At 36.3% G+C, this 21,080-nt stretch overlaps 1 protein-coding gene across 1 annotated transcript in view; it reads left to right on the top strand.

Moving 5' to 3' along the window:
- The window catches only part of LOC111514355 (uncharacterized), a 114,066-nt gene that overhangs the window by 77,794 nt on the left and 15,192 nt on the right, over window positions 1-21,080 (top strand). The window lies entirely within an intron of this gene.

The following is a 21,080-nucleotide window of genomic DNA, read 5'->3' as shown; positions in this document are numbered from 1 at the left end:
GAATACTTCGCTCCTCCATTGCCCTCACGTTGAGTCCACAACGCTTAACCACTCAACACTTTTGGATCTTCTCTTTCTCCTGATGATGCTAACTTGGTTAACAAAGATACGAGACGTAGTGCCCTTTTGGCATGTTGGAATGCTTGACTTCTGTTGAACCGACATGTTTTCTCTTAAATATATATTTTGACGCACCCTGTACACTTCGACGTCATGTTTGTTTTCAATGATGTATTTCGAGACACCCCGTATACAATGACGGATCGCAGGTTAAGTTGTCATATTTTTTCTTAAATCTGATTCATTATTATAAAATATATCATTTTCGCGCTTCCAATTTTCGTCGAGTAGTTCACGCTTAATTTTCAAACCGGCAACGCTACATTGCCCCATAAACAATGATTTATTGTACAACTGACAACACCTGCTTGCACTAGCAACCGGTAAATCTCGATATCATCTCCATCTCTTTTTGCATCGATTACGTCACACGCGTCTCTCGCTCTTACACACACATACACATCTTTACATGAAATATTAATCATTTCCCAAATCTAAGTATATTTTCTTATCTTCAACAAGATAACGACGATTACATTCTACGGAAATCAAAAAAAAATGCTGTCAAGTATAATGAATGAGTCAATTTCGGTCCCGACAAAACTAACGCTATAAATACCCAACATTCGCAGTTAACTTCAATATCTTACGTTGGTGTAGAGGCTAAGGACAATGTCTACCACGCGGACGATACAGGTTCAAATCTCATAACTATAAACTTTTTCCAATTAAAATCACGTGACTGGAACGTGACAAGGGGGCCGAGGGATGAGGCAGAGTCGCAAGAGGGCCTGAGCGGTGATGTGGAGTACTAGGGGGGCCGATAGGTTAGGTGGAGTACCAAGGGGGCCGAGGGGTGGAGTTCCACGCTTAAATCGCTACGATACTTGTTCCATCCTGCGTCGATTTCGATGACGTTTTGTTGATTTTCTTGATATCATATTGTATCTTCGCTAAATCCGAATTCATTTTGGAAATTTGTTTGGAGATATCACCTTAAAAGTGCTTCATCATGTCGTTTTGTTCAATTCTCAAAGTTTTGTTATGCGAATGAACCAAATCGGTAATTTCTGTTATTTTCTCAACAAATCCGTTTAAATATTCTCAATATTACTTAAATATTGCTGATTGAATTTTTGGTTACGCGCCACCGCCTCGTTATTGCGTACCATATTTGTTTGTAACATTTGAACAAAGTTGATATTGAATGTTTGAAATTTATTGGCTAATCGTTTGTTCACATTCTCCTGTTCTTGAATATCATTACTCATTTTTGTTACTTCATCATTAACTTGAGTTATTTGATGTTGACATTGATCGACTTGCCTTCACATTTTTGTTGGATATTCATTTACTTGGGCTGTTTTTGATGTCGACCGCTTCCATTCTGTATAATCGCATCAATTTCTTTCTCAACTTCATTCATGTACTCTTTGTACTGCATCTGATGCGTTCGTAGGTTTTTTCACATTACATAATTTCAAATATCGAAATCAATGTTGCCATCGGGTGTGTGTAGCAAACCTCCACCAGTGCCTACTGCTGATGTTGCCAATTGCTTTCGCTCTCTATTGTAGCTGTGTCAAAACTTGTCGAGAGTCACGATGGAAATGTGACACACACTGATAAGATTCATATATTGTGCGTTTTGTCTAAGCGACCTAGATATGGTTGTTTCAACACATTCAATTTTTGTTGAATTATTGATACGTTTATTGTGACGAAAATGAACGTTTTATCGCATCGAGTTTTTGACATTTTTTTGACGCAATTTTCGTGTCAATTTTGCATTATTTTTTGTAGCATGTTACAATGTGAATCAAATGTGTTTTTGCACGAAATGATGCTTTTAAAAATACGTTTTTTTCGTTGCGATTATAGTGACAGAAATGATCGCTTTATCGCATTGAATGCTGTCAATTTTGCATTATCGCATCGAATTTCTGGAATGAAATACATGTTATTTTGAATCATTTATTACTGAATAATGTTGGCTTCTCTGAGTTCATTGAATATAGCTGTAATTTCATTGTCATGTGACGTATTTCCAGCATCTTTCGAAGCTATAAGCAGCTTTAATCTATCGCATAACTCGTTCGGATCATCCCAATGCACATAGGCGAAGGGCTTGTCATTATATATCCAACGATCATGCGTTGAAACGTTAGACCCTCGTTACCGTTTTTTTCTCGAACGAAAATGCTGCTCTGTGCCCTTCTGGCATGTTGAATCGCACGTTGAAACTTTAGACCCTGCTAATCATCGCCGTTGATGACGTCATTTTTCCCACGCTCAATTTCAAAAGACCGGCAACGCCACATCGCCCCCATAAACAACGCCGAACTGTTTGCGCTGCCAAACGTTTGTTATTTTTGAAACGGATCAGCTCGATACCATTTCCATCTGTCTCACACTGCTATGACAAACCGACCCCTCTCACTTCTACACACACGCTCTCATGAAAACACATCATCTCGCTCTGACACACACACTCTTATGCAAAAACAAATTTGAGGTTATGTGCAAAAATTGAGATACCTTTCGCCTTGTATTTCTACTATGAATACTTTTTTTTTCCAAATCCCGAATCATTTTGATCCAATGTGGATACTAATTCATCCAACGACGTTTCCATGAATCGAAAAGAATCTATAAATCAAAATTTAATTTTAGTTTCAACATCTTTCGGTGTAAAAGTACTGTATTTTTCTTCATTTCAGGGAAGTATGCTCACACATCCTCTTTTTGCGATATCTCTTATAATACAGTGACTGTCATATCCTGAAAGATCATGAAAAGTAATGGGTACCACGGATTATTTTCGAAAATTGACATTACATGGGGCTTGGTGTGCAAATCCGCGGAATGCCTCCGTATAATGATCATGCACGATAACATCTTTGGGGGTGAACGGTTTTTCGCAAGTCGTTGCAGCACCGATACAATTCAAAGGCACTGTCATTAGCTCAATATTCTTTATTTTTTATTCAACAAATTTTGCAGTATCGGACAACTCATCGGCAAACCATTTCATACAGTGTTCAATTCGATATCTTTTGGAATGAGAAAGACTGCCATACGAATACTTAACCCTTGAGTGCACGGGTTGGGTCTGACATACACAGCCTATTACGTTTGAGCGCTCCCCTCTTGAACGCGGCTCATATGATTGCCGTCTTCTACAGTACCTTCCTATCTTCAGTAGACCTTTATATCCTGAGAAGTTTGTTTCGCTTGCACTTTCAGTTCCCGCTAATTCAGACCATCGGTGTATATCAGACCCAACCCGTGTCTTCGTGGTAAGATTTTTTTCAAACTCATTTCGATGAAATGTATTGAAACGCTCATTTCACAGCTTTCATGATGAATGATCCCTACGAAAGAGAGATACGAGAGTTGCAATCTATGTTTGATGAAGTGTTGACTGACGAAGAAGTCAAATCTGATGATGATTCTGAGACGGATGATATGGAGATGTTGGAGGATAGAACAAACATTATAAGTACTCTTGAAACAGATTCAGAACAGGAGCTGAGTACGGATGATGAAGAGAAAGGAATGATTGTAGATATGGATCAACGTCGTGGTATACATCGTCACCTGTCTTATTATGGAAAAACTGGTTTTCAATGGAATAAGTGCTGCTTTCCAAAGAATGTTCGAACTAGGCAACATAATCTGACAAAAAAGCTGCCAGGTGTTATTGGCGTTGCAAAAAACGCAAAAACTGCTATGGAAACTTGGAAGCTATTTTTTTCGGATAACATAGTACAGAAAATAGTTGAATATACCAATCAGTTCATTGAAAAAGTAGCTTATTCATATGAAGATAAATACGACGTACGTTACACAGATATAACGGAAATCAAAGCACTAATCGGCCTGTTATATTTAGCTGGTGTCCATGAAGGAGGTCGAACCACTATTTACGAATTATGGGTAACAGATGGTACTGGTCTGGAGATATTCCCAGCAGTTATGGCTAAAAGAAGATTCCGCTTTGTGATAAGATGGTTACACTTTGATGATGTCGATACACGTGAAGAGAGGAAAAAAACCTACAATCTTGCACCTATTAGGGAATTGTTTGAGGAAGTAAATGGAAAATTCAGAAATCATTACTCGCCAGGAGAATACGTCACGATTGATGAAATGCTATCAGCCTTCCGTGGCTGATGTGCCTTCCAATTCTACATACCTAATAAACCTGCAAGATATGGAATAAAAATATATTCGCTTGTAGATACTATGTTGCATTATACGTTCAACATGGAAGTGTATACAGGAACCCAACCAGCTGGACCATACCAAGTGAGCAATAAATCTCTTGATGTTGTTGTCAGAATGACAGAGCCCATCCATGATAGCAAAAGAAACATCACGATGGATAATGGGTTCACCTCTATCCCCTTAGCACGATCACTATTGACTGATCATAAATTGACTCTTCTGGGAACTTTACGCAAGAATAAAGTGGAAATTCCACCAGAATTTCTAACAGTGCGAAGACCTGCTAAAACTAGTATGTTTGCTTTCACTAAAGACATGACTTCAGTATCTTATAAACCGAAAAAAAATAAATCAGTTGTATTACTGTCTACTATGCATCATGACGATAAAATCGACGAAAGTACTGGAGATAAAAATAAGCCAGAAATGATCACCCTGTATAATGCGACAAAAGCGGGGGTAGATAGTGTGGATCAAATGGTGGCATCATACGATGTATCAAGAAATACTAGGAGATGACCAATGACAATATTTTATTCCGTGCTCAACGTCAGTGCAATAAATTCGTGCCTCATATATAGGACCAACAATAAGGATATGGTTATCACAAAAACAGGAAGGAGAAAATACCGGAAACAACTAGGAATGAGTTTAGTTACGGAACAGCTAAAGAGAAGAGCTATTGACAAACAAATATCAAGAGATGTAAGGCTGAAAGCTGCGAAGTTTAGTGGACAGAGTTTGGTTGAGCAAGCAGATCCACTACAAGGAACATATCGAAGATGTGTCTTTTTCCGAAATCGCAAAACAAGATTTTTCTGTCACATCTGTAAAAAAATGATTTGTATGGAACATTCCAAGCATACATGCCCAGACTGCGCTCAAAATGAATTTTCTTTTATGGTAATGAAATATATCGGAATACTTGTTTTTGGTTAATAGTGAGAGTAACAATAAACATAATTTTGCATGAACAGTATCAATTCAATTTATTTAAAAAAGATAATGATAATAACAAATGTGTGTATCTCAGAACCAACCCGTCCTTTCTTGGTATATTTTTTTACACGTTTACTCAAGGGTTGAAGTAGTAGCCTGCATTGAACGGTATATGTTTCCAAAAACATATACCGTTCAATACTAATACCACAAAATACCAATATTTTGTAGTGTTAGATAGATGTGCTTCCATTATATTTTTCCAACAGTGACTCGAAATCAGCACAAATAATTATAAACGGGCATTTTTGTTTATGAACATTATTTTGAAACTCTACATAATCATATGTAGGAAAGGACATTTTACACACGTATTCACTTTTTCGCATTTGAAGAATAATTGAGGCATCTATCACGAAACATTTTTTTTCATTTTTGTACAATTGACTATTTAATAATCGGGACATGTGTTTGATCCAACAATAATTGAATTCAATTTCAGTCTCGTCATCATAATTGATATGTGAAGCCTCATAATCAATCATAATCATAATTAATATTTGCCTTGGATTATTAACAAATTAACATGTCCATCTCGTTTTGCTGTCTTGAGTATGACAGGTACTACTACATAAAATGATCTTTTCTTTTCTTGATTCAATCCACAAGTATGAACATATACAGAAATATTATTAGTTTTTTCAAATTTGGAAATTGAATGTAAATTGGAGTATTCAGCCCTGTAGAATAGTGTGGATATTTTGACAATCTTTGTGGATGTTTTGCTACAGGATATAAATCGCTAATGATATTTCAAAAGAAGCATATTTCGTCATCATTTTGTAAATTATTGCATGCCTCCTTTCTTGCGATTTTTTTGCGGCAATGGAATGAAAGAAGAACCGTTACCAATCACATATTCATTTATTGCTACTTCCAACAAAAGAATTTCACTCAAAACCACCTCGACTGTTGTTTTTCAAATCCACGTAATATATTCAATATTACATCCATAGCATTTTCATTGTACCAAGTCCGTACTTGAATCGATAACTTTATTTGGCGTATTGAAATATTTACGATCAACAATATCCACATCATTCGCATGACATTTGTTTTTAAATTTTGGAAATATCATGTTTGAATAATGGAAAAGCATTTCAATTCTTCAATTTTTTTAATTATTTTTTTCCAAAACGAAAATTTAATTTTTTTCATAGCTGAAACGCATTTCTTTATATGATTATTGATGAATTGTATAGCTTGTTTGACAATATAATCTGAATCATTTTATCTTTGATAAGTAAAGGGTATCCATCAATAACCGACTTGGTTTTGGAAAATCAATCATTTGGATTTTATTTATGACTTACCGATATTTTGTTCACCAATGAAATTCTTGGTGTGATGAGTCGGTTTTGGAAGCTGCAGAGATTTGAAGCTCGTTCTGAGAAGACTATTGAGATGGTTCTGGAAGCTGTTGAGATTTATAGTCCGTTCTGGAAAGGTTGCTGAGACACTTTTGGATATAGTTGTTGATATGACTCTGAACTGATACTGCAGACGTTGATGTTGTGTTCTGAAATGAATTCGATTCTCAATATAAACATACACTAAAAAAAATTAATTCAAGAGTGAGGGTAATGTCTTACATGAAGTTGTTATCAAAAATGACTGGGATATGGCAGATTGTTGGCTGTCTAGAGAAACGTTCTCCTCAAAACAAAAAGTTTTCAGTGGTTTATTCCGCGTTTTGTATAGTGAATTCCAGTTTTATATGGGCAGAAATCCCTGCATAATACACTAGTGTAAGTTTGAACTTTGCATGATTAGCGATAGAGGCGTTATATGAATGAACTTCGCAATAAATAGATTTTAATAATAAGTGAGGAAAAGAAGTAATAATATAGAGAAATGAGTCGATCCAGTGATGAAATCTACAATATTTTATTGAAAATCAAATGAGAGATCAGCGAAATGCGTGTAAAAATTATCGATCTGTGCACAGGGGAAGAGAGACTGGAACAAAAGTTACGTGAACTAGAGAAACGATTGGAATCCAGTGAGAGACAACAGAAGAAGTATAACCTGATACTTTATGGCGTGCAAGAGAACAAAGACGATAACAAAGAAGTACTTCGCATATTTAATCAAATTTTGAAATTGAGTTGTGACAAAGCAGCGATCAGAGATTTGTACCGAATCGGAAGACAATAAAAGAAGACTAGTGATTATCGAGCTAACCCATTACTTCCTGAAACAATCAATTCTCCAAAATATCAGTTCTCAAGCAGAACAACTGAAGTTGAATGATATTAGCATCTCTCGAAATTATAGACAGAGTGATTATAATAAACGCAAAGTACTTCTTGAGCATCTCAGAGCAGCCCGCCAGAGAAACTTAAAAGCAAAATTAGTAGAAACGAACCTCATAATCAACAACCAAGTATATACCTACGAGAAAGTCACAAACAAAACAAACCCGTCTGAAACCGTGACTGCAGGCAATAGTGGAATAGAGAAGATTACCACCTTCATTCCCCCAAGAAAGATAAACTACGAGATCTGGACACCAACACAGAATTTATCTACAAAATCGCAACCAGACAACAAAAGAAAACTCATTTCATGAACAAGTGAATCTTCTCTTCATGTCCTACTTCTTTTGTGTATTTGATATCAAATAGGTCGAAATCTTTTTTGTGTTTGCTTTATCTTATCTCAATACTTGAATGTATCTACCCTCAGTCAAATTCAAACATGCATCTGGGACATTTGAACGTGAGGTCTTCAATGGTACACTTTAATATAATAAAAAATTTCATATTGCAACAACAGTTCGAAATTTTTGTTGTTATGTTGTCTACGGAATAACTTGAAAAAAGCTTCGCTAAGTGTATTAAATACAGAGATTTCTGCAATTTCAAAATGGATACCCTCACAACTTCCTTTCACTCAGTTGAATATTACGGATACAATTATTCACGGATACAATGAATTTGATGAAATGGTGAATTTTCTCAATAACTCACTGCTAAGTATTTTTGACCAATGTGCTCCAGTACCAACTAATCGCGTAACTAAACCACCCGCACCTTGGCGGACTGATGTTATGAAGATCATGATGAAAGAAAGAGACAAAGCATATAGCAAATGCAAAAAATTCAAATTCCCAGCTGATTGGAACTATTATAAGACATTAATAAATTTCACAAAACAATCAATAATACGTGAGAAAAAAGCATACTTTGACTATGTGTCACATCAAAACAATCTCTGAGGAAGGCCCTGCGGCAATTGACTACTCATCAAAAACCTGACATAACATTACCAGATGATTTGATAGATGTCAATGCAATAAATAAACTCTTCACAACTGCTCCCAACGTTGTTAAAAGCAAAGGTCATACAGACTTACTCAATGAATATAAACAAGATTCATATAATCAGAAAGGCACTTTTGTGTTTAGTACTGTGGGGAACGTGGAAGTACTTAAATATATAAACTCAATAAAAAGTAACGCAGTGGGCTCCGATATAGTGACCTTGAAAATGCTTGATTGGATTTCTGATTTTCTTATTGATTATATAACATACATATACAATCATTGCATGAATAACTCAACATTCCCTACGTCTTGGAAATTGTCACTTGTGATCCCCTTAGCAAAAATAACGAATCCTACCAATATCAACCATTTAAGACCAATCAGTCTTCTTCCAGTTCTAGCTGAAACATTTAAAAAAATTCATTCAGTCGAATCAATGAATACGTAATGAAACATAATATTATACCACCGATGCAGTGTGGCTTCAGGGAAGGATTTAGCATGACCACAGCTCTAACAAATATTCTCGATGATATTTTTTAGGGTAATTGATGAAAGAAAGGTTACTTGTCTGATCCTGCTGGATTACAGCAAGACCTTTGATACCATGGAGCATGAGGTTTTCTTTAGTAAATTAAAATTCTTTGGATTCCACCCTGCTTCAGTGAAACTATTGGAATGTTACTTGAATAGAAGAACGCAGAGAGTGGTTAATGACCCTGAATCCTCAAATACTCGAGCCATGGCGTTTCACAAGGATCAATATTGGGCCCACTGTTATTTTCTTTGTACATCTCAGATTTTCATTCATTCGTCAAATACTGCCACATACACCACTACGCGGACGATACCCAGCTGTACAAATCTTTCAATGAAGTGAAACCTGATGTTTGGACTTGGGGTTACCACATAAGTGGGCACCACCTCCGTCATGTACCTTACTGGCTCACATTCAGGTAAAATTAATGGTTTCGGACGGAAACATCCTTTCGGTTGTCGCCGTCGGCAAAAATCCTCGATTTTTGCGTTTTGTTCCGATTGGGAACAAAAATGCGAATTTCTTGATTTCTGGGCCGATCTCAGCATAGGAGATTCGTTGGCCACGCGCGTCACGCGGAGCCCTAATTGGGGCGCGCTATGGGGATGATCCCTTTTCGAGATCGCTCTCGGTGTGGTCAATACTGCTCTCATCTCGAGCAGTTGACGGAGATTGATCTGGGACTCGCTCCCTGTCTTGGACATCACCTCTTCTCGAAGAAGACGTTCATTTTCTCGTAATAACATCTCCTGACGTTCTCTTGCAAATGTTTCCTGATCCATTCGCAACGTATTCGGTGTATTTAAATTGCTAAAGCGGTTTGATAAAATTTCACTATTTCGCGGAGTTTTTTCGCGATTCGAGGACTCTGTCCTTTGTGTCATGTCGAGTTCTATAGCTACTCGACTTGCTGAAAAACCACCAATGCCCAGGGTTTGTCACTCTGCGACCACGGGAGAGGTACTAGTGTCCTCGTGCGCAAAAAGTCTACGTTGAGTAGAGTGTACCCTCAGACTGGCCGACTTTACCGGAGTTCTCGGAATACTGTTTCCTGAGAAAACAGAGTCCTGGGGAGTTCCGCGTCTGCTTGTAGAAGTCGCACTCAGGCGGCTAAGCGTGTCTGACAAGGAACTTAATTGACCGAAGCTTATGGTCTCGCGATTTGGCACTGGTGTATTTTCTGCAATCGGCGCTAGAGCTTGTCTTGCCCTAGTCTGCATTTCGATTACAAACTTTCCCTAAAATGACTCTGACGAGGAAATAGTCAGAGGGAAGGATTCACGGAAATCTAATATTTTTAGGTTCACCCTTGGATCTCGAAAGCTACTTTCCTATCCAAGGCCTACAGGGTATACTGAGCTAGTGATTTAGGAACAAGGAGCCTAACGGTTGAACAGCACCCTAGGATGAGGGCGGCTCGCAGAATAAGGTAGAAAGGTATCGTAATCCTGGAAGTTCCCAACGGTTAGGTTGAGTCGTTCGCCCGAAGGACGTAACTAATGATGTCTTGACCCTCTCGAGTTTAATCTCGAAACACCTCGATCGTTTAACACCGCAAGGTGATCGGGTGGAGTGAGACCGGGCAACTTTTGTAGGGACCTGCTCTTCCTTTGCAGGATTTGGGCTGCTTTCCTCTGGCGGAGTGCCAAAAGGAACCTGGACAAACGTAAGGTATGATTGAACACTTCAATGAATTATCCAACCAGTAATTTGCTCTAGTATAAGCTCTGTTAAATCCCAGAGTTTACACAATCCTAGAATTCCTCGAATAAATGTCCAGCCACTGGTCTGCTCTGATTTAATCTCAATTGGTCCTAGAGATTCCTGATTCCAGAAAAAATTCCTCCAATTCCACTAATTGATGATAACCGCAGATCTTCCGCAGCACAGACTCCTGTGCTGTGCTTTGTCTTTATTAAGTTCTGAAAATAACCAGAGACTCGAATTCATTTAATAAATCCCAACCGCAGCTTCAAACTTTCGAAAAATCTTCGGATTTTTAAGATGACTGCTACTCGCTCGATGTTCAAACTTCAACTAACTATCGCGGCTTGGAAATCCGTATATTTATACTAAATAAACGGGATCTCTTCCGCGCCACTTTCGGCCAATCGGCGATCGCAAAAGCCGTGCGATCCTGCCTGACCTAGATTCAATGTGTACACAACGAAAAAAACTCATTTTGTATGTATTTGCCAGCGTTTACGACCTGTTTTTCTGCAGGCGTTGGGCTTTGAAGTAGGAATACCGCTCTGCTACTTTCCATTGACGTCTATATGCCGCTGTTTCTATCTCATTCTTTCCATGTATCGTTTCGCTTCCTCAATTTGCGTTCTTCGATAAATGAAATCTAACAGTCTTCGGCCTTACCCGGAAATCTTCGTAAAATCACGAAAAATCTGAATTTTCGTTTTCCTCGATTTCATGTAGAACTCAGCATCCTAAGACAAAAAGTTTCATGCCGCGTCTCGATATTCCCATTCCTTCTTGCAAAAAACTGCATTTGAAAAATATAATATTTTTCAAAACTCGAATGCTAATAAAAATTGAACCACGAGCACTAGAAACGTGATCGAGATGTCAAACAAAAGCTACTAAGAATCTCTATTGATACTTTTTTGAAGAAAGCACGATTTCCCTATCTAGATAGCTGAAAAAGCCATTTTCCATAAAATCAGCTTTTTCCTATTTAAAAATTAGGCGAAGGCTACTAATCTTGTAAAAGATTTTTCTATCGCTTAGGAAACGACATTTCACATCTTAATTTTCAAAATCAAGCTGAAATGTCTTGGGAAAACCGATATTTTCCAAGTGGGCGGTCCTTGTACTGGATCTCGTGAAATTCCAAACTAGTTTTGTTTCACGACACCCCCCTCCTTTAAGAAAGGTTCCTGGTTTTTGGTGGGGAAAATTCCCATTAAAAATAAACCTCGGACTCTGGTTACACAATGAATTCAGGTTCACAAAACATGTCAATCAAATTTGCCGAAGTTCACATAATATACTCAAACAACTTTATCCGAGTATTTGATCTCCACAAACTTTATTTGAAAAAATATAATCACAACATGTTTCGCTAGCACAATAGCTTCTTCAAGTTTAGCAATGTACGCTAGCACAGTAGCTTGAAAAAGCTATTGTGCTAGCGAAACATGTGATTATATTTTTTCAAATATAGTTTGTGGAGATCAAATCGTGAGGTGTAGTTTTTGAAATTAGTATTGATCTTCATCAAGTACCGGCCGAATCAATCAGAAAATTTATCCAAGTAGACAATTCATGAGTTTGCTAGATATGAGGAAATTACATCTATTAAATATGACTTATAAAGTACTGAAATATAGGACACCAACATATCTATATGACAAACTAATCAAAATAAGGAAACTGAGTGATTATAACACTCATAACTCGGGGTTACTGGCAATGTACAAACATAAAACCTCAATTTTTCAGCGATCTGTTACTTACAATACCTGTATGTTCTATAATTAACTTCCACAATATGATTAACAAATGTCGAACTCTGCATCTACAAAACGGATAATGACCAGTCAAACACTTTATGAATTTGAGGTACTAATTAATTCGATAGACCTCAGACAGCAAAATTATTCTACAATGTAATAGAATTATACTCATCATTGATATTATAGCTAAGATAATTTAAAAAATTGTAAATTATTATTGTATTTCCATAGTTAAGTTGAAAAACACCCTCAGGTGACACTTCGCCACTTTATCTTTGTTGAATACCTATTATTGTTATCTCTCTACATGTGTGTTCAAAGATTCATTATTATTATTATTATAATTATTAATATTAGCGAGCTATACTTATAATAAAAAAAAGTGTCATTCAAAACAAGCAATTTAAATTACATATTCTGCAAGCACTAAACACAGAAAAAGTATTGTTTGGAAACACTATTTAATGCGGGTCATATCTATGATTGAAAAAAGTTTTTAAGTCAAACTGAAAATATTGTATACAACCACAACCACAAAGTCCCACAAACAACACGACAGCGTATTTTCCTGATGAAAATTCTTCCAAATGGGGCTGATACTCCTCTGTCACTCGGTGCGATGAAAATGACACTTTCTCGCCCAAATCCAAGAACAGCACTTCACCTACTTTGCCTTTCACGATGTTGCCTGTCAATATTATCTGCGGCATCTCTACAGGTAAATCTGCTATTTTGTTAATAAAAAAAGTGTATGTTTTGAATTACAAATTATACGAACACTCTCCCAAGAAACGACAACATGAATAGAAGTTATTCATACCTTACTATGCGTTTCATTCTACTAGAAAGCTAGTCACAAAATGAGTTTCAGATTACAACATTACAAATGTGTATATAAAAAAGCTATGGCATTGTCAAAGGCAAATAGATAAAATACGAGAAAATCTCTTATTCAGCTTGGACGATTCTAGAGTAAAATTCCTCATCACATTTCCCGGTTATGAGAGTTACGTGGTCTTAGTTCCCACGACACGGCCATTCACACGGAGATTCAGCTGAGTAAGAGATATTCCAGGAATCCCTTATCTCGACATGCAGTTAGCATCCAGTTAACATTATATTAATTATCATTCTGTTTGTAGCTCTCGTAAGAGACAGTCGTCTCTAGTTTGTAAAATAAATTCTTTTTAAAAAGTTATTTTCTCGTTCCAATCATTTAATTGGCGCAGTCAGTAGGATTTGTGCAGCGTGAAAACGAACTTTTTGCGTCGTGGAGTTTCAACCCCTTCAGCACAAATTCAACAAGAATCCTTCGAGGACCACCCAGAACGAGCGGACAAGGAGACGACAGAGCCCCAGGGAAGCTGCAAGGAATCAACGGGGAAGGAACTGGAACTTACAAGTAAGTGCCAAATATTTCCTTCTTGCCTTCACGAACCCTCTGTATAAGGACTTCGGCGAAGATATATAGTATCGTTCATTGCGAACAAATTGTTGTCTATTCGAGACGAGTAATTTTAAGAAACTATTTATTGAGAAAAACAATTATTTATTTATGAGTGAAATTGAAGATATTTTATCACGATTGAATAGTTTATCATTTCAAGAAAGTTCAGCAAATAATACTGAAAATTTTGATAATACTTTTCAACCCACAATGGTTCCACCAATTCCAACCCAACCAACTCAAATAAATTGGAACCTTTTCAAATCTAGAATAAACAATTTAAAAACTTTTGATGGTGATAGCAATACATTGAACAAATTTATCAGTAGATGCGATGCTATAGTTAACGCGTACAATGTGTTTAATGATGCTTCACTTAATGAACACGTTCTTGAATGTATTCAAGAAAAATTGACAGGTAAAGCCGAGTATATGGTTGGTAACAGAACCGAACTTAATACTTGGGACGCCTTAAAATCTGCTCTGAAACAATGTTTTTCGGATAGGAGAGATTTGGACTATTTAGTTCAAGAATTAACTAGAAGTCGACCCTATAGAGGAGAAGACCTAATGACTTTCGGTAGTAGAATTCAATTAATCAAAAGTAATGTAGTTCAAAGAGTCAGTAACAACCCAGACTTAACTCCAGAAGAAAAACTTTACCAAACAACTCACTACGATAAAGTAGCCCTCAGTACTTTCATTGCTGGTTGTCCTGGTATTTTAAGAAATAATATGCATCTCAAAAAACCAGCCTCACTGGAAGATGCCATAGCATACGTAAACGAGTTCGAAAATTTTGAAAAAATGTATGGTTCGTTAAACGATTATAAACCAAAGTTCAATACTTTCGGTAGACAATCCATCATGCCAAACGTCAACCAAAATGGCCCTAGATTTATACAACCTCAAAGACAAAATTTTCAAAACGAAAATTTCTCTAACCCAAATTATTTTTCAAAAAATGAACATTTTTTCAATCCACAATTTTCAAGTAGACCTAATTGGCCTAGCCAACCAATTAATATCCAACCTAGACAATTACCACCGCAAAGATACCCTACAACCCGAGAAGTTTTCGGACCTCCTCAGAATGTTTTTAAAGCAAAAAATATTCCACCTAATCAATTACCGAAACCGGAACCCATGTCCACTACATCAAGAAACCCAACAAAAATGTCTCAAAGACCTTTTTCTCAACAAAACAACACTTTTAGGAACCCTAATAATTACCGAAACCCTCAAAAAATGTTTACCGCAAGTCAAAAACCCAATTTTATATCTGAGGAATTATTTTCTAACGAATACGATGAATTTCCCCAATATAATGACACTGATCAACAATTTTATGATAATCCCAACCTTAGTGAAGAAGCATACTCTTCAGAAAATGCTGTTTATTTAGAACACGAACCAAATTTTCAGAATGAATACTCAAGCGACATAGATTGTGATGAAACTGGAAATTTTCATTTAACAACCCAATTCGAAAATCATACTTAGCCGAAATTAATGCATTTTGTAACAATGCATTACCTTATGTCGAAGTTAGTCACAAAAATAAAATTATTAAACTACTAATCGATACTGGAAGTTCAAGATCGATTATTAAACCATCTATTATTGAAAAATTATTCCCAAACAAAATTTATCATTCAAATACTATTATCAAAACGGCTTTAGGAAGTCAGAAAGTAAGGTACCAAGCCTCGATACCTGCTTTTCCAGAGTTCAACACAAACTATGAAATTACTTTTATTTTATTTGATTTCCACGATTACTTTGACGAAGTTTTAGGATTATCAGACTTGATAAATATGCATCTGAATATAGACCTTGTAAATAAGAGACTGGTAGGAAATCATGTTGAAATTCCTTTCAAGTTCAGACAGTCTACAGATACGAGTTTTTCTTTCTCTGTCAACCCACAAGAAAGAGTACTTAAATATCTGCCTGTCACAGTTCCTGAAGGTGAAATTCTTACCCTTGAGGGAACACTCAATGATCTTTTCATTCCGCAAATATTGACAACTTCAAAAAATGGTTACGCCCTTATGGAAGTACAAAACCCCACCGATAGAACAATATCAGTGAAATTGATACAACCACTTCCTGTAGAGAGCTTTCAATCCTCTACTTTCGAAATGTATTCTTACGAAACTTTCGAAAATACAGGGACGGACTCACCTAAACTGGCAACCGAAATTAATATCGCTGATTTGATACGTACAGACCACATGAACAAGGAAGAAACAAATGCTATACTGAAACTCTGTAAAGAATTTTCAGATATATTTTTGAAACCTGGAGATAAATTAACATTCACCTCCAAGGTCAAACACGAAATCAAGACCACAGACGAAATACCCATACATACCAGACCATACAGGTATCCATACGTTCATAAGAGCGAAGTTCAGTGTCAAATTAAAGACATGCTTGAAAAAAATATAATACGACCTAGCTGTAGTCCCTGGTCTTCCCCGGTCTGGATAGTTCCAAAAAAGATGGACGCTTCCGGGAAGTCAAAATGGCGAGTGGTAGTCGATTATCGAAAACTTAATGATAAAACCATTAGTGATCGTTACCCACTCCCAAACATAAACGACATTTTAGATAAACTGGGACGAGCTCAGTACTTTAGCACCCTCGATTTGGCAAGCAGCTTTCATCAAATCGAGATGGCCGAAAATTCAATCCAAAAAACGGCTTTTAATGTAGAGCACGGACACTACGAGTACCTGAGACTTCCGTATGGCCTTAAGAACGGTCCATCAAGTCTTCAGCGCGTATTAGACGAGGTTCTGAAAGACCTACAAAATAAGGTATGCATGATTTACATGGACGACATAATTATTTTCAGCACTGGACTCCAAGAACACATCCAAAACTTAAAATTGGTCTTCTCTAAATTACGAGAGGCACAATTTAAGATCCAACTGGATAAATCGGAGTTTCTCAGAAAAGAGGTAGAATTTTTGGGTCATGTTATTACGCCCGAAGGCATAAAACCAAACCCAAAGAAAATCAGAGCTGTTCAAAATATTCCAATCCCAAAAACACAACGAGAAATAAAGTCATTCCTAGGATTATTGGGATACTATCGAAAATTTATAAACAACTTCGCAAAACTAACAAAACCTCTCACAAGTTGTCTTAAAAAGAACGCAAAAGTTGAACACACTAAAGAATTTATCGAATGTTTCAATACTTGTAAATCGGTATTGACTTCAGAACCGGTTCTCGCATACCCCGATTTTGAAAAACCCTTTGAAGTCACAACTGATGCTTCAAATTACGCCCTTGGAGCCATTTTGTCACAAAATGGACACCCAATTTGTTACGCTTCTCGAACACTTGACCCACCTGAAATTAATTACTCAACTATCGAAAAAGAACTTCTTTCGATTGTATGGAGCTGCAAATATTTCAGACCATACCTTTTCGGCAGAAAGTTTACAATTTATTCAGACCACAAACCCCTTCAGTGGCTTTTCTCACTAAAGGAACCTAATTCAAGACTTGTGCGATGGCGTTTGAAATTAGAGGAATTCGACTATGTTGTAAAATATAAGAAAGGAAAATGCAACCAAGCAGCGGATGCTCTTTCCAGAAATCCTCATACAAATGACTTCAATGCTATCGAAACACTTTCAGTTCAAAATAATCCTGGAGACATAAACGAACTTATCGACATCTATTTGAATAACGATAATATTCCAGTCTTAGACAACGACGTTCTCAATGAAGTCCTGGAACCGCAAGAACCGAAAAAACAAATTAACATATTATCTGATATTCAAATTGTTCCCCCAAAATTAAACGAAATCGAAAAAACATCGGATTCACAAACCGTTCACACTTCTCTCGAAGACCCTGTCTTTCAAATTCCCATTTCAGAAAGACCAGTTAATACATATAAAAATCAAATAATTGTAGCTATTGGTGACATAGAAAAACTTAAATGTAGAATAGAAAAGGTATTCGAGAATTTGCGATCTTATATTACCATACCCTCTAAAAATCTGAGCGAGAATATTGTTAAACTCATTAAAGAATATATCGATCCAAAACAAACATTTGCCTTCCATTTTAAAAACCCAGCAGTCTCACAAATGTTCAATACAACAATCCAAAATTTACTCAAGAATTCTTCATTCAAAATTGTTCATTGTCCAACATTATTAGAGGATGTAGAAACATCGAAAGAACAGAAAGAGAAACTTAAATGCTATCACGTTAAGAAAACATGCCATAGAGGTATAAATGAAATGAGGACATCCCTCAGTTCACGATTTTATTGGCCAAACATGGCAGAAGACATACAAAATTATATTAATAATTGCGAAACATGTCAGAAAAACAAATACGATCGGAATCCTCCTGTAATTAAATTCAACCTAACACCTACAACTTCTAAGCCATTTGAGCATGTTCACATAGATACATTCAAAATTTCAAACGAAACTTTTTCAACAATTATCGACACATTTTCACGATACGGTCAGGCATATCCATTAAAATCCTTAACCGGAGTTTTAGTAGTCGAAAATCTACTCAATTTTATTACCCATCACGGTTTACCACTCAAAATAACCGCTGATAGAGGCACCGAATTCAAAAATAAAGATCTAGAAAACTTTTGTAAAATTTATAACATTGAGTTGCATTACACAACTTCAAAAAACAGTAATTCTAATTCACCAGTTGAAAGATTTCATTCAACACTGATTGAACATTTTCGATGCCTAAAGGAAGAAGGAAAATCGTTCACACCTGAACAGCTGATGAAAAGAGCTGTCCTTGGCTATAATAATTCAATACATAGTGTTACCAAATTTACACCTTTCGAAGTGATTAAAGGTCATATTAATAACACAGACCCATTTGATTTAAATGATCGTATAATTGTTTCCGATTACGTTCAAAAACACAAAGAAAATGTCAAAAAACTGTATCAATCTATTCAAAATTGCAACCAAATTACTAAAGAAAAAGTCATTGAAAACAGAAATACCCAACGAAATGAACCCCCAGAGTTTGCAAATCAACAAGTTGCGTATATTAGAACAAAGGCGCGAAATAAAGATAGACCGAAATTTAGGAAAACTGAAATTATTGAAGAGACCGATATAAAACTCAAAACAAATAAAGGCACCTACCACAAAACAATAGCCAGAAAACCAAAAATTTCAAAAAAACTTTTGTTACAGGGAGTAAAAGAACATGAAGATACACGTGTTGATAACGCTATACCTTCTACTTCACGTGCTCCGAGTCCAAAGTGACGATATTCAAATAACCCCTATAACCAACCCCATCCTTCCCATACAGCTGGGAAATGCAAGAATTATATACAGCAAACATACATTTTTATATTACATAGAACTTAGCTCTATAATAAAACAATTAAACAAACTAGACGACTACTTCCAAATAATCAAAAATAATTTTGATAAGGGAACAATTAATAACCCAATTTCCTATCATGGATTAGCATACAGCCTGCTAGTCAGAACCGAGTATCTTATTGAAATGACAAAAAAGAAATTAGAAAACCTCCAACCCCATATCCGTATTAAAAGAGGTATGATAAATGTTATTGGAAAAATCGAAAATTGGTTATTCGGTACTCTTGATGCTGATGATGGTAAACGATACGACGAAAGTATCGCTATATTAGAACGTAACCAAGAAAATATGATTAATGAGGTAAACATGCAAATCTCTCTGTCCAAAAAATTAATCAATCACTATAATAAAACTATCCAAATTTTGAATTCAAATCAAGAAAAATTTGAGAACAGTCTAAAAACATTTCAAGTTGCAGTTCAAAAAACCATTGGCGACCTGACGAGTTACATTAGTTTTCAAGGAATTGTTTCACAAATAACCCTTGACTGTCAAAATATGATTACTTTTATCGATAATCTAGAAGATGCTATCACATTTGCAAAGTTAAATACCTTACACAATTCAATAATACCTAATTCTGAACTGAAATAAATAATAAATTATTTAAGCAACATCTACTCTGATTCAAAAATCCCGAAATTTGAAAGTATGTTGACATATTATCAATTTTTCGGTGCACAAGTAACTTTTTCGAATGACAGAATAATTTTCGCAATACACGTTCCTATTGTCGGAAACGAAGTTCTTACATTTTTCCACCTTTATTCTATCATCCAAAATAACAGTATTTTTATCCCAAAATACCCATATTTGGCACGAGCAAACCACAATATCCAGTTCGAAGACAGTCCATGCCCAGTATTAGAGAAAACGTATTATTGTCCAGAAGATTACTTTTCCGAAGACCAATGCACATCCCACCTGATCGAAGGCAAAGTCGCCGATAATTGTCAGCCTCTTCCAATCAATGTGGCAGAGTCGATTATCGAACAAATCACTCAAGAAGAAATCCTGGTAATTCCGATACAGAGCGAAAGGATATTTTCCAAGTGTAAAACCGATCAATATTTGGAAATAAAAGCGCCCACCCTAGTCAAGATCCCGAAAAATTGCCAAATTGAAGTGAGAAACAAGATTTTCACCAACAACGTGAAAATAGGAACAGGCAAGCCACTGATCTTACCTAAAATTGAAATGAAAAATATCGAGAAGTCAACAATATATGAAACACAAAATTTCTCGAGAATCAATTTTGAAGAACTCTACGAAATCAACAATATAGTGGACCGATTGAAACCAATCCACAAATTTAACAACTCCGAAAATAACACTACCATTTTTGGCGTTTTTGCAGGAGTTACTATCACAATAATTGTCCTGATATTGGCAGCTTTTAAGAAAAATTGGATTAAAACCCGTATACTGGGATGTTGTTGCTTCAAAACACCCCAAAAAGAAGAAAATACCAATGACGAAGATATGGTTCCAAGCCGCCAAAATAATTCCATTATTTTTTCGGCCTAAGGAGGGAGGAGTTACGTGGTCATAGTTCCCACGACACGGCCATTCACACGGAGATTCAGCTGAGTAAGAGATATTCCAGGAATCCCTTATCTCGACATGCAGTTAGCATCCAGTTAACATTATATTAA

Source organism: Leptinotarsa decemlineata, unplaced genomic scaffold (assembly GCF_025532065.1).
Source record: "Leptinotarsa decemlineata unplaced genomic scaffold, Ldec_3_MD MMD2_tig00000090_RagTag_RagTag, whole genome shotgun sequence".
In the NCBI taxonomy this organism is placed as follows: Eukaryota; Metazoa; Arthropoda; class Insecta; order Coleoptera; family Chrysomelidae; genus Leptinotarsa; species Leptinotarsa decemlineata.
The sequence above is the reverse complement of the archived record's forward strand: the minus strand, read 5'-3'. Positions and strand labels throughout refer to the sequence as shown.